A 12643-nucleotide genomic window follows, 5' to 3' on the forward strand; every position below is an offset into this window, starting at 1 on the left:
CAGATCTTGTAAAACATACTAGATTTCATGAAGTTTATGAAAATGTTGTTGGAGAATTGCTAGAATTGCTTGCAAAGCTATCATTAAATTAGATTCTAGCAGAGTTATATGGGTTAACAGTTCAAGAAGCAAAAATAGGCAAACAGTATTTTCTTCAAGAGTGTTTTGATGTTTTCTGTAAACAAGTGATTTGAGTATCACTGAAGGCTTCAGAGAGGCACTTGGGAAAAATGATGTAGCCCTTAAATACTCTGAGTGAAAATGATCCTTAAGATTATGATTTGAAATCAGACATGCTGACATGAATATTATCTTTTATAATACTATTAATATTTGATTTTTCTTTAAGCAGCAGCATGTAGTTGCAATTTTACTGATCATTTTTCTTTCAGAATTGTTAGCTTTATTATTTAAATGCCAGACAATTTTTGTTCTTATTCCTCACTAAAAAGTTTTGATCTCTCTTTTAAACAGGCTTATTTTACAAAGTTCTTCTCTAGATTTGTTAGTTTTCTGTAATGATTATCTTTATTATATGTCAGGTCACTGAATCCTTTACATAGATTCTGGGTTTATGTTTAGATTATGTATTTAAATGAAAAAGAAAAGCAGAAGCCAGATAATGGTATTCCCTCCCTTTCCCAGTCCCCCACAGAACTTTATATTCTACCTACTTTGATTAGCTGTAATTGTCATGTCCTGTTTTACTGCTTCTGCCTTGTTTAGATCCTTAGCATCACCTAATCTAGCAATAGTCTTTTAACCTGTCCTCTTATGTGTTGTTGTCAGAAATATGATGTTTCTTTCCTGCTTAAAATTTTTCAGTAGCTGCCTATCATGTACGTTGATTTAGATCCATCTCTTTGCATGACCCTCCGTAATTACCTAGCCCTAGCCTACTGTTTTCGTGCTTTAAAGTTGTATGTAACTCTCAAAGCAGAATGTTAGGGTATCTTTGCTTATACTGTTCCTTTTGCCTAGAAACTTCTCCTGGATTCAACTGTTAAGTAACTATCCCCAAAGACCCCAAACCTAGGGTGAGGTCTTTCTTTTTATTTTTTATTTTTTTTATTTTTTGTTTTTATTATTATACTTTAAGTTCTAGGGTACATGTGCATAATGTGCAGGTTTGTTACATATGTATACTTGTGCCATGTTGGTGTGCTGCACCCATCAACTCGTCAGCACCCATCAACTCATCATTTACATCAGGTGTAACTCCCAATGCCATCCCTCCCCCCCGCCACCCATAATAGGGCCCTGGTGTGTGATGTTCCCTTTCCCAAGTCCAAGTGATCTCATTGTTCAGTTCCCACCTATGAGTGAGAACATGTGGTGTTTGGTTTTCTGTTCTTGGGATAGTTTGCTGAGAATGATGGTTTCCAGCTGCATCCATGTCCCTACAAAGGACACAAACTCATCCTTTTTGATGGCTGCATAGTATTCCACGGTGTATATGTGCCACATTTTCTGAATCCAGTCTGTCACTGATGGACATTTGGGTTGATTCCAAGTCTTTGCTATTGTGAATAGTGCCGCAATGAACATATGTGTGCATGTTTCTTTATAGCAGCATGATTTATAATCCTTTGGGTATATACCCAGTAATGGGATGGCTGGGTCATATGGTACTTCTAGTTCTAGATCCTTGAGGAATCGCCATACTGTTTTCCATAATGGTTGAACTAGTTTACAATCCTCCCAACAGTATAAAAGTGTTCCTATTTCTCCACATCCTCTCCAGCACCTGTTGTTTCCTGACTTTTTAATGATTGCCATTCTAACTGGTGTGAGATGGTATCTCATTGTGGTTTTGATATGCATTTCTCTGATGGCCAGTGATGATGAGCATTTTTTCATGTGTCTGTTGGCTGTATGCATGTCGTCTTTTGAGAAATGTCTGTTCATATCCTTTGCCCACTTTTTGATGGGGTTGTTTGTTTTTTTCTTGTAAATTTGTTTGAGTTCTTTGTAGGTAACTATCCCCAAAGACCCCAAACCTAGGGTGAGGTCTTTCTATTCTTTTTTCAGATGCTCTTTCCCTAAAAACTTAAGGGAAGGGAAAAGGAAGCAGGAGATAGAATTAACCACTTGTTTTGTAAAGATTTCTACTTATTTTGATCCTGTTTCTATAGTATGTATTACTTTGGAAAAAATACATGTTTTCCATGCTGTACTGTAATCCTGTGAATATTGGGTTTTTTGTATACTTCCGCATTTTTATGTATTTACATATAATAGGGACTTAAATATAAGTTTTTGAGTAAATATATACCTAACCTAGAATGTCATTTAATTTTCAATTTGTGAATTTACTGAAGCATGACATTTAGTACACTTAATAAGTAAATAATTCTTTTAATCTTACTATAAAAGCTATCAGTTATGTTTCATTGAGGTGAGGTATTTAAAAAATAAAAATAAAAATCAGTTGAATTTTTTAACCTTTTAAGCTTTCATCCATTTCAAACTTTCCATATAATCAATCAAACCTATGACTGCTATACTTAGAACCTTTTTAGTCTGTTTTAAATTCTAAGGAAGGAAAGTCTTCACAATTCTCAGTATAAACCATAGTTTACATTTTATTGTTCCATAGTTGTGTGTGTCAAATAATGAGTAAATCAGAGATTAGTAGGCAAGCATAGTCTCTTTTACTTATTGTGAAGTGGAATTGGTTCTTTTGTATAGGAGGGTGATTATGAGGATATATATCCTATTTGCCCTTCTAGAGTATTATTAATGTTTTAGACATTTTTTAACTTTTTAGCTCAGACTTTATTTAAATAATACGGCAAAACATTTTTGTTAGGTTCTCTTCCTGGCAAATAGGACAGTGCTGATTTTTTTTAGATTAAAACATACTTAGACTAGGCTTGATTTTCTCTGAATTTTTGAGAGCGTAAACTGGGTGGACTCTACATGGATTAACAAATGTGGATGTTAGGCTCTTTAAATATTATTTAGTTTAATATTATGGGTAATTGAATAGAAAGGACTGCTAAATAACTTATTATCAAGCCTATGAAGCCATTAGCTTAGTATAAACCTAGTATTACCCTCTTGTGGTTAGCTGTATATCTGGTGTGATGAGGAACATTGGCATACTATTCATTAGATTTTAAATCCTCGTCAAAGCCATTGCAGTAACTTTGCTTTTAAATTTCTGAATGTATCTTACTGATGTCATTTCTCTCTTAGAAATAATTATCTCATAATTGCTTTATTCTTTGTCTTTAAGCAGTTTTGGAATGGTGGGTTATTAGTCTCTTCTGTGTGTTCAGAACATCAGAGAACTTAGTTTGAAAAATGATGTATTAGTTGAAACTTCTCTATCTCCTTCAGCGGGGTATGCTTTATAAGATCCAGATAGTTGCTGGAGTTAAATTTGCGTAGTAAGTCTTGTTTTTCTAAGATAGTATGTAAATGTAGTACGAAATACAAGTACTAAATAAAATTTTTTGATCTATAGTCTCTTATCTTTAAAATGCTTTTACTGATAAGAAATTGCTGTTGATTGAAAGTTTAATTCATTTTTTAAAAAAATGTCATACAGGCATGCATTAGTTTAAATTCTGAATTGCCTGTTTTCTGTGCTAGAGGAAGGAGGAGCTTTATGAATAAAATATGTAGGTAAGACTTTTATATAAGATACTTTTGATTTTATTTACTCTATCAAACATTTTTGAAGCATACCTTTTATTTATGTTTCTATAATTTTGACAAAGTTCCAGATGAATCAAAGTATAGGGATAATAGGAAAAAGCAAGGAATCATTTTATGGAGGCTAGGAATATTTAACATTAAAAATATATATGTAGGGTGGTGATCTAATACCTTGTGAATTCATATATTTTATAATTTGAGTACATTAATGATATTTAAGAAACGATATTGCATAATAGCTTCTGGACTACATTAAGAAATTCCTCTAGTTTACTCTTGTCACTCTGTGCAATTATACTAATCTCTGGTCATTGAAAGAATATATGCTTGGGATGGGTATGGAGGACAGGAATGAGTCTTTAGTAGATGAAAAGTGAGCCGTCTTCCCTATTTTTGCATAGTGAGTCTTTGGCTGGATTATTACCCCTGACATTGTCGTCTGCCACTTCACATGTTAATGCTTAAGTTCTTAGTACCTTTTGGCAACTATTATTGGTTCAACAACTTTATTTGATTTGATATGTTTTTTTCTTAATGCAGGAAATGAAATGTTTTTATGATCAAGTTGAACTAATCCTTAAGGGGAAGCTTATGACAAACAGGAAATTATCTGTACACAGGCTAAAATTTTTTTCAGATCTTCAAGGTTAGGTGATTATAGATGGATTTTTAAGAAATCTCAACTACACTTGCATTGGAGAGTTTTGAACATAGATGGTGTTTTGCTGTATTTTAATGAAGCTTACCTTTATGTGAGAGTAGTAAAACCATTTGATTGTTTTATTCTTGTGAGTACTAAGGGTTACTTGACTTAATTCTGACCCTAAACCATGACAAGGAGTTGAACTTGATGCCAAAGTCAGTAAATAATTGAAGAATCTGAAGGAATCTTGATTGTGAAGTAAAACAAAAACAAACACAAAACACAGGAAACAAACTTCCATGGCAATAACGTAGGGGATACTCTTTGTACACCTGTAATTTCTCATTAAAATTGACAGGTAATAGACATTCAGTAAGTTCTGAAAACGTTTCTTGAAACTGTAATTTTCTTTAGAATAGTTGAAGAATTTATTTTCAGTCATTCAGCCAGTATTTGAGGTGTACCAGGCATGTATAAAAAACACTGTGTTCGAACCCAATTATTGAGAGAAAATATTTGTAAATCATATATTGGATTAGGTGCTAATGTGCAAAATATACAAGGAACAAAATATACAAATACTCTATGAAACAACCTGTTTTTAAAATGAGTAAACGACTTGAACAGGTATTTCTCAAACGAAGACATAGAAATGGCCAACAGATATATGAAAAAAATGCTGAACATCTCTAATCATCAGAGAAATGCAAATTAGTGCACATCACCTCACATTTCTTAGATTGGCCGTTATCAGAAAGATGAAACAAATGTTGATGAGGATGTGGAGAAAAGGGAGCTCTTATACACTGTTGGTGGTATTATAATTATAATTTGCCATGCAAACAATGTAAGTATATATCTAAATGGATGAATGGATTTAAAACATATGTTGTGTGTGTATATATATACATACACTCACACACACACACACACACACACACACGAGTACTATTGCACCTTAAAAAAAACCCAGGAAGTTCTGTCATTTGCACCAACACAAATGAACCTAGATGACATTATGTTAAGTGAAATAAGACAGGCACAGAAAGACAAATACTGTATGATCTTGCTTACATGTGGAATCTAGAAAAGTTGAACTCACAGAAGTAGAGCATAGTATGGTGGTTAACAGAGATTAGAAGTGGATGGGGAGAGGGGAGAAGTTGGTCAGTGAGTACGAAGTTATAGTTAGGAAGAATCAGTTCTGGTGTTCTGTTGTGCAACAAGGTGGTTATAGTTAATGATAGTGAATTGTGTATTTTAGAATAGCAAAAGAGAGGATTTTAAATGTTCTCACAAATATTTGAGGTGGTAGATATGCTATACTCTGATCATTTCACAGTGTATGCAGGGATCACAATATTTTATACCTCATAAATATTCATAATTATTATGTCAATTAAAGATAAAAATGTAAAAAACACTGTTAGGCACTGGGATATATTTGTGAATATGACAGACCCAAGAACCCTGTTCTCATGGTTACATATTCTTAGGAGGAAAAATAAGATATGTGGGTGAATTGGTTATTCTCTTTAAAATTTGGTGTAAATAGACTTTTTGATTCCAATAATTTATAATCATCAAACTGTTTAACTCAAAAACTGTAGTAATTATGATTAATTGGTAGGCATTTCAGGATTTCTATAAAATATCCTTGGGTTCTTGTTAAGAACTAAAATCAGCAGAATGAAGGATAAAAATCTTATGATCATTTCAGTTGATACCTAAAAAGTGATGTTGATGCCAGGCGTGGTGGCTCACACCTGTAATCCCAGCACTTTGGGAGGCCGAGGAGGGTGGATCATGAGGTCAAGAGATCAAGCCCATCCTGGCCAGCATGGTGAAACCCTGTCTCTACTAAAAATACAAAAAGCTGGGCGTGGTGGTAGTCCTAGCTACTCAGGAGGCTGAGGCAGGAGAAATCGCTTGAACCCAGGAGGCAGAGGTTGCAGTGAGCCGAGATTGCGCCACCGCACTCCAGCCTGGTGACAGAGCGAGACTCTGTCTCAAAAAAAAGAAAAGAAAAAAAAAAGTGATGTTGATGAAGTTCAACATTCCTTCATGATAAAAACCTTCGATAGATTGTTTATAAAAGGAACACACTTCAACATAATAAAAGCCATATGTGACAGACCTGTAGCTAGTCGTACTAAATGGTGAAAAAGTGAAACCTTTCCTCTTAGATCTGGAACTCAACAAGGATGCCCACTTTCACCATTGTTACTCAACGTAGTACTGAAAGTCCTAGCTAGAGCAGTCAGATAAGAGAAAGAAATAAAGGGCATCCAGATTGGAAAGGAAGAAGTCAAATTATCCCTGTTTGCAGATGATACGATCATTTATTTGGAAAAATCTATAGACTCCACCAAAAAACTATTAGAACGAAATGATACAGATTCAGTAAAGTTGCAGGATACAAAGTCAACGTACAAAAAATCAGTAGCATGTTTATATGCCAGCAGTGAACAATGTGAGAAAGAATAAAAAGATATTCTTATTTATAAAGCCACAAATAAAACTAAGTACTTAGGAATTAACCAAAGAAGTGAAAGGTATCTATAATGAAAACTATAAAGCACTGATGAAAGAAATTGAAGAAGACACAAATAACTGGAAAGATATGCCATGTTAATGGGTTGGAAGAATCAATATTGTTAAAATGTTCATACTATCCAAGCAATCTACAGATTCATTGCAATCACTATCAAAACACCAATGACGTTCTTCACAGAAATAGAAAAAAATATCCTAAAATGTATATGGAATCACAAAAGACCCAGAAGAGCCAAAGCTGTCCTGAGCAAGAAGAACAAAAATAGAGGAATCATATTACCTGATTTTAAATTGTACTGGCGTAAAAACAGACACATGCCAATGGAACAGAATAGAAATAGAGGACCCCGAGACAAATTCACACACCTATAGCAAACTCGTTTTTGACAAAGGTGCTAAGAACATACATTGGGGAAAAGACATTCTCTTTAATAAATGGTGCTGGGAAAGCTGGATATTTATGTGCAGAAGAATGAAACTTGATTCCTACTCTCATATGCAAAGATCAAATCAAAATGGATTAAAGATTTAAAGGCCTCAAACTATGAAACTACAACAAGAAAACATTGCGGAAACTCTGGGCAAAAAATTTTTGAGTAATACTCCACAATCACAGGCAACCAAAGCAAAAATGAACAAACGGGACCATATCAAGTTAAAAAGCTTCTTCACAGCAAAGGAAACAATCAACGAAGTGAAGAGACAGCCCACAGAATGGGAGAAAATATTTGCAAGCTACTTATCTGACAAGAGATTAATAACCAGAATATACAAGGAGCTTAGACAATTCTATAGGGAAAAAAAATGTAATAATCATTTAAAAATGGGTAAAAGATTTGAATAGACACTTCTCAAAAGAAGACAAAAATGGCAAACCAGTGTATATAGAAGTGTTCAACCTCATTGATCATCAGAAATGCAAATCACAACTACAATGTGATATCATCTCACCCCAGTTAAAATGGCTTTTATCCAAAAGTTAGGCAGTAACAAATGCTAGTGAAGATGTGGAGGAAAGGGAACCCTTGTCTGTGCTGGTGGGAATGTAAATTAGTACAACTACTATGGAGAACAGTTTGGAGGTTCCTCAAGAAATTAAAAATAGTAGCGTATTACCTAACAATCCCACTGCTGGGTATATATCCAAAAGAAACCCATATATGAAAGAGTTATCTGCGTTCCCACGTTTGTTGCAGCACTGTTCACAATAGCCAAGATTTGGAAGTAACCTATGTGCCCATCAACAGATGAATGAATTGAGAAAATGTGGTACACATACTCAATGGAGTACTATTCAGCTGTAAAAAAGAATGAGATTCTGTTATTTGCAACACCATGGATAGAACTGGAGGTTATTATGTTAAGTGAACTAAGCTAGGCACAGAAAGATAAACAACACATGTTTTCAGTTATTTGTGGGATCTAAAAATCAATTGAACTCATGAAGACAGAGAATAGAAAGATGGTTACCAGAAGCTGGGAAAGGGTAGTACGGGGCTGGGGAGGTGGGAACGTTTAATGGATTTAAAAAAAAAATTAATTAGAATGAATAAGATCTAGTATTCGATAGCATGACAGGGCAACTATAGTCAATAATAATTTAATTGTACATTTAAATATAAAAGTATAATGGGATTGTTTGTAACACAAAAGATAAATGCTTGAGGGGATGGATATCCCCATTCTCCTTATTGTGATATTACATGTTGCATGCCTGTTCCAAAATACCTCATGTACTTTGTAAGTATATACACCTGCTGTGTACCCAGAAACATTAAAAATTTTAAAAAACTTAAAAAGATCTAAAATCACTGCTTGACGAAGATGTTAAAAGTTCGTTTAAATTCTGAAGTCTGAGGTGTGAAGAAGCCAAATTGCAGTGTTCATGAGTGTCAACCAAGACTCCTATTTGAAATGCAGATTTTAAAAATCTGATTGATTAGGTTTGAGGTAGATCTCAGATTCAGATGCAGACCTGGGGTTGGGGCGTGACAGAGATGCTACTTTAGAAAATATGGAAAGATTGATTTAGTAATTGATGATAAGCCTGTGTTACTTACATGTGTTTAAATAAATCCTTAAATCTGACATGCTTATTTTCCTTTTTATAAGAGAAAGTTCAAATATTCAACACATTTTATAACTGCATATTTCATGTTTTGTGCAGGATGGGGGTAAAGATTTTTAATTATTTTACTCTATTCTGTAAAGTTACACATTCTTCTGTAATGTCTTTGAAACACCTCAGATAAAGTTTCTGGGCTTGAGAGGGCCAGAAAAGTTGAAATCAAGTCTCTGTAAAGGAAACAAAGTGTTGGTATATACCAACCATTCCCTGTTAATTCCATTTGTATGCTGTGATCAAAGCCTCATGTTTATGACTTTTTGTCCTTTCGGGTTAGAGTCATTTAGAATCACATAGGAAACTTTTTACCCCTTTAATTATTATAGATGTACTTTGATTCTAGGAGATCAGACATGGGGGTACGTAGGGAAACCAAAGCAAACCAACTTTGCTTAGGTATAAGGGCAACCATATACAAATGTAAAATTTCATGTGCTGTTATCATTTACCATTTCTGCTGCTCATGCCCTCTCTCCTACCGAAGTCCCGTCATATTTTTCCCATTCACCACATCCCCCAATCTTTGAATTTTTAATTAATTGTTTTTAGAATGCTTCTAATTATTTCTGGAATAATTCTGATGTTATTTCAGATAGGTTTTTTTTTTTTTTTTTTTTTTTTTTAAACAGGTTCTTTTTTTAAAAGAACCCTGGTGGATTGTATCAACTATATCACCTGATAATTTAAAATTTCTACTGTGTGAATTACAAATAAATTGTAATCTACTCCAACTTGTTGGAAAGTGGTAATAGAATACAAACTAGTCAAATACACCACTTTGTGTAATGAACTGAAACTTTCACTGATTTTGTTAGGGGCAGATCAGTCTTGTTGGTCTTATTCCTTTGAGCTTATTTTTGTCTATTTTAGAATTCTACCAACCGAAGTAGTTTACTTCCAAAAGTAATAAAGCAGTAGACTCAGACCTGTTCCATCTTTTAGAAATTTTCCTTCCTGCTTGCTTTTTATATCTGCTAGCAGTAAGTTTCTTTCTAAGGAAACTCCTCTTACAAAGAAAACTTTTAAATGAGCTGCTCTTTTGCTTTCCTTTTTCAGTTTCAGAATTTTTATGTATTAAACATTTTAAAAGGCAGTAGAAATACTAGGTTCTATAGTCCCCATATGCATTATGTAACTATGACTCTTTGTAACCATGTACTAATTAAAAGACAAGAGGGTACTGGGTAAATTTTTTTCTGGAGTTCTGAAACACTGTGATAGCTTCTGTTGTTTGAAGAATAAATTGCCCCTATGTCTTTTCTGTAGAAATCATAGATAAGTATTCTATCCTTAGTACTTTTGTTGTTGTACTAACCTTGCATTCCTTAAGTAAACCTAAACTTGTATGATATATAAGTTCCCAAAACGTTTTTGGAAATCTTTTGGGTCAGAGTATAGTCATATTCCTTTCCTGCCTTTACCGATTTTAGAAAGATAACAGAGTACATATGCCATGTATCATATAATACTGATGGAAGAATAAGAGGGACTTTCCCATAATCAAGCACATTAGTATTTCAACATTGAAACATGATGTCAGATGTGTTCAGACCAAGTTTTTTGGTTTTACCTTTAAATAGGTTGCAAACAAGCATTTGATTTTCAGAGTTTTGAATTTTAGGTCTTATATAATCTTTTTGAGCCCAAACTTTTTTTTTAAGGCCAAACTATATTGCGAAAAATCTATTTATTGCTTAAAAAGCCATTGTCATCACCAATATTTATTTATACAAAATTTGTGTCCTTGAAATTCAGATACCATGAGAAGAGTTTAGTATTGTCTGTTTCCTAACAGGCAATGAGAGAAGATTTCATTTTAATTTTCAGTTGGATTTTGCATCAAAATCAGGAAATCTATTTTAGAAATACTTTCCTAGAGGAGAACTGCATTTATATGTTGCAACTGTCAAAGTAGTATTCCAGCTGTGGAATTGTGTCATTGCACTCCAGCCTGGGTGACACAGTGAGATCGTAAACAAATGACGTTTAAAGACATGAAAATAATGTCTGGTACATAGTAAGAACTCAATAAATGTTAGCTGCTGCTGTTATTGTTGTGGACAGATTAGTCGCATAGATTTGGGTGATATATTTGACTACTTGTGTCAAATGTTAAAGGGTATATGGAGTAAAACAAGAAAAAACATGAAGAATGATTTTTAGTATCGCTGGAGGTCTCTGCAAACTTGGGGCCACAACAATTTTGGTTGCTCAATAAATGGGATTTACTATTAATTTAAAATTAAATTAAAAATATTAAATTATTTAAAATTTAGTATTTTCAGGTTACTTCTTAGTGTTTTCTTTTGGAGAAACTGGTTCAGTAACTATATGTAGAACACTGGAAAGGAGCAAGTTTTATTTGTAGCTCCATTTGATTTATTTATTTAAATGTAGACTCTTTTTTCTCTCTTTTACATTTATAGCAAAAAAATGATAATAGTCTAATTTTATGTGAGTATGTGGCATTTTGGACTCTCTTTGATTCCCTTATTCGTAATTCCGTATTTATTGTCTACGTTTATCCTAAAACGATCTCAGTGTGCTTTATTTTTGCTCATTGATTTAAAATTTCTCTTTATAATTTAATTAGCTAATATATCTACTAATAATTTAAATTTAAACCATTCTTTTTCAATATAAAAGGCTAGTCTAAAATGAATATGCCTATTATTTTTCCAAGAGTGAACCATTGTTTTCTCTTGTTTACCTCTTCATTATACTATACCTCATATGTGAAACTGACTTAATAATCTTACCTTCTAGTTAGGAAATATGTCTTTGCTTTTGAAGGAAAATAATCTAGGTGAAAATAGTTATATGACATCTACTTGCATAACTGAATTTCTTTGATACCTCAAATTAACAGCTACATTGTTTTTACTTATTTTAGCAAAGCTTCTCATTGTTACCAGCAAGAAGATTACGAACTGTTTTATTATCTTTTGATTAAAGCATATTACTCCTCTATCAGTTTTACTTACTACTCTGAAAATTTTTTTGCTTGACATCTTTTGATGTCTTTATTAAGTGTTTTTTGTTGTTGTTGTTTTGTTTTGTTTTGTTTTGTTTTGTTTTGTTTTGTTTTGTTTTGGAGGTGGAGTCTTGCTCTGTTACCCAGCACCGAGGCTAGAGTGCAATGGTGTGATCTTGGCTCACTGCAACCTTCGCCTCCCAGATTCAAGAGATTCTCCTGCCTCAGCCTCTCTAATAGCTGGGATTACACACACTTGCCATCACGCCCGGTTCATTTTTGTATTTTTGTAGAGTTGGGGTTTCACCATGTTGGCCAGGCTAGTTTGAACTCCTGACTCAGATGATCCACCTGCCGCGATTTCTTAAGCTAGTGTAACTTTTATAACTTTATTGACATTTATTTGAAAAATACATGATTCTGTCTTATATTTATAGGTTACTGTTTTTCATTTTTCTCTTTAAAATATGTCTATGAGGTGGGGGCTTATCCAGGATTTTCCTGTTCTTCAGTTAGAAAACATAAAGTGCCTAGGTAGTTTATATAGCATGGTGGTTCTTGTGGACTCTGGAACTTGACTGCTTGGGTTTGAATAATAACATTGCTATTTCCCAGTGTTGTTATCTTGAGCCAAATATATAATCTCTCAGTGCTCGAGTTTTCTCACTTGAGAAATGAG

General features: G+C 33.6%; 1 protein-coding gene across 19 annotated transcripts in view; it reads left to right on the forward strand.

Annotated features, from left to right (window-relative positions):
- Positions 1-12643, forward strand: part of COP1 (COP1 E3 ubiquitin ligase) — a 264253-nt gene that overhangs the window by 76258 nt on the left and 175352 nt on the right. The window lies entirely within an intron of this gene.

The sequence above is a fragment of the Papio anubis genome, chromosome 1 (assembly GCF_008728515.1).
Source record: "Papio anubis isolate 15944 chromosome 1, Panubis1.0, whole genome shotgun sequence".
Classification (NCBI taxonomy): Eukaryota; Metazoa; Chordata; class Mammalia; order Primates; family Cercopithecidae; genus Papio; species Papio anubis.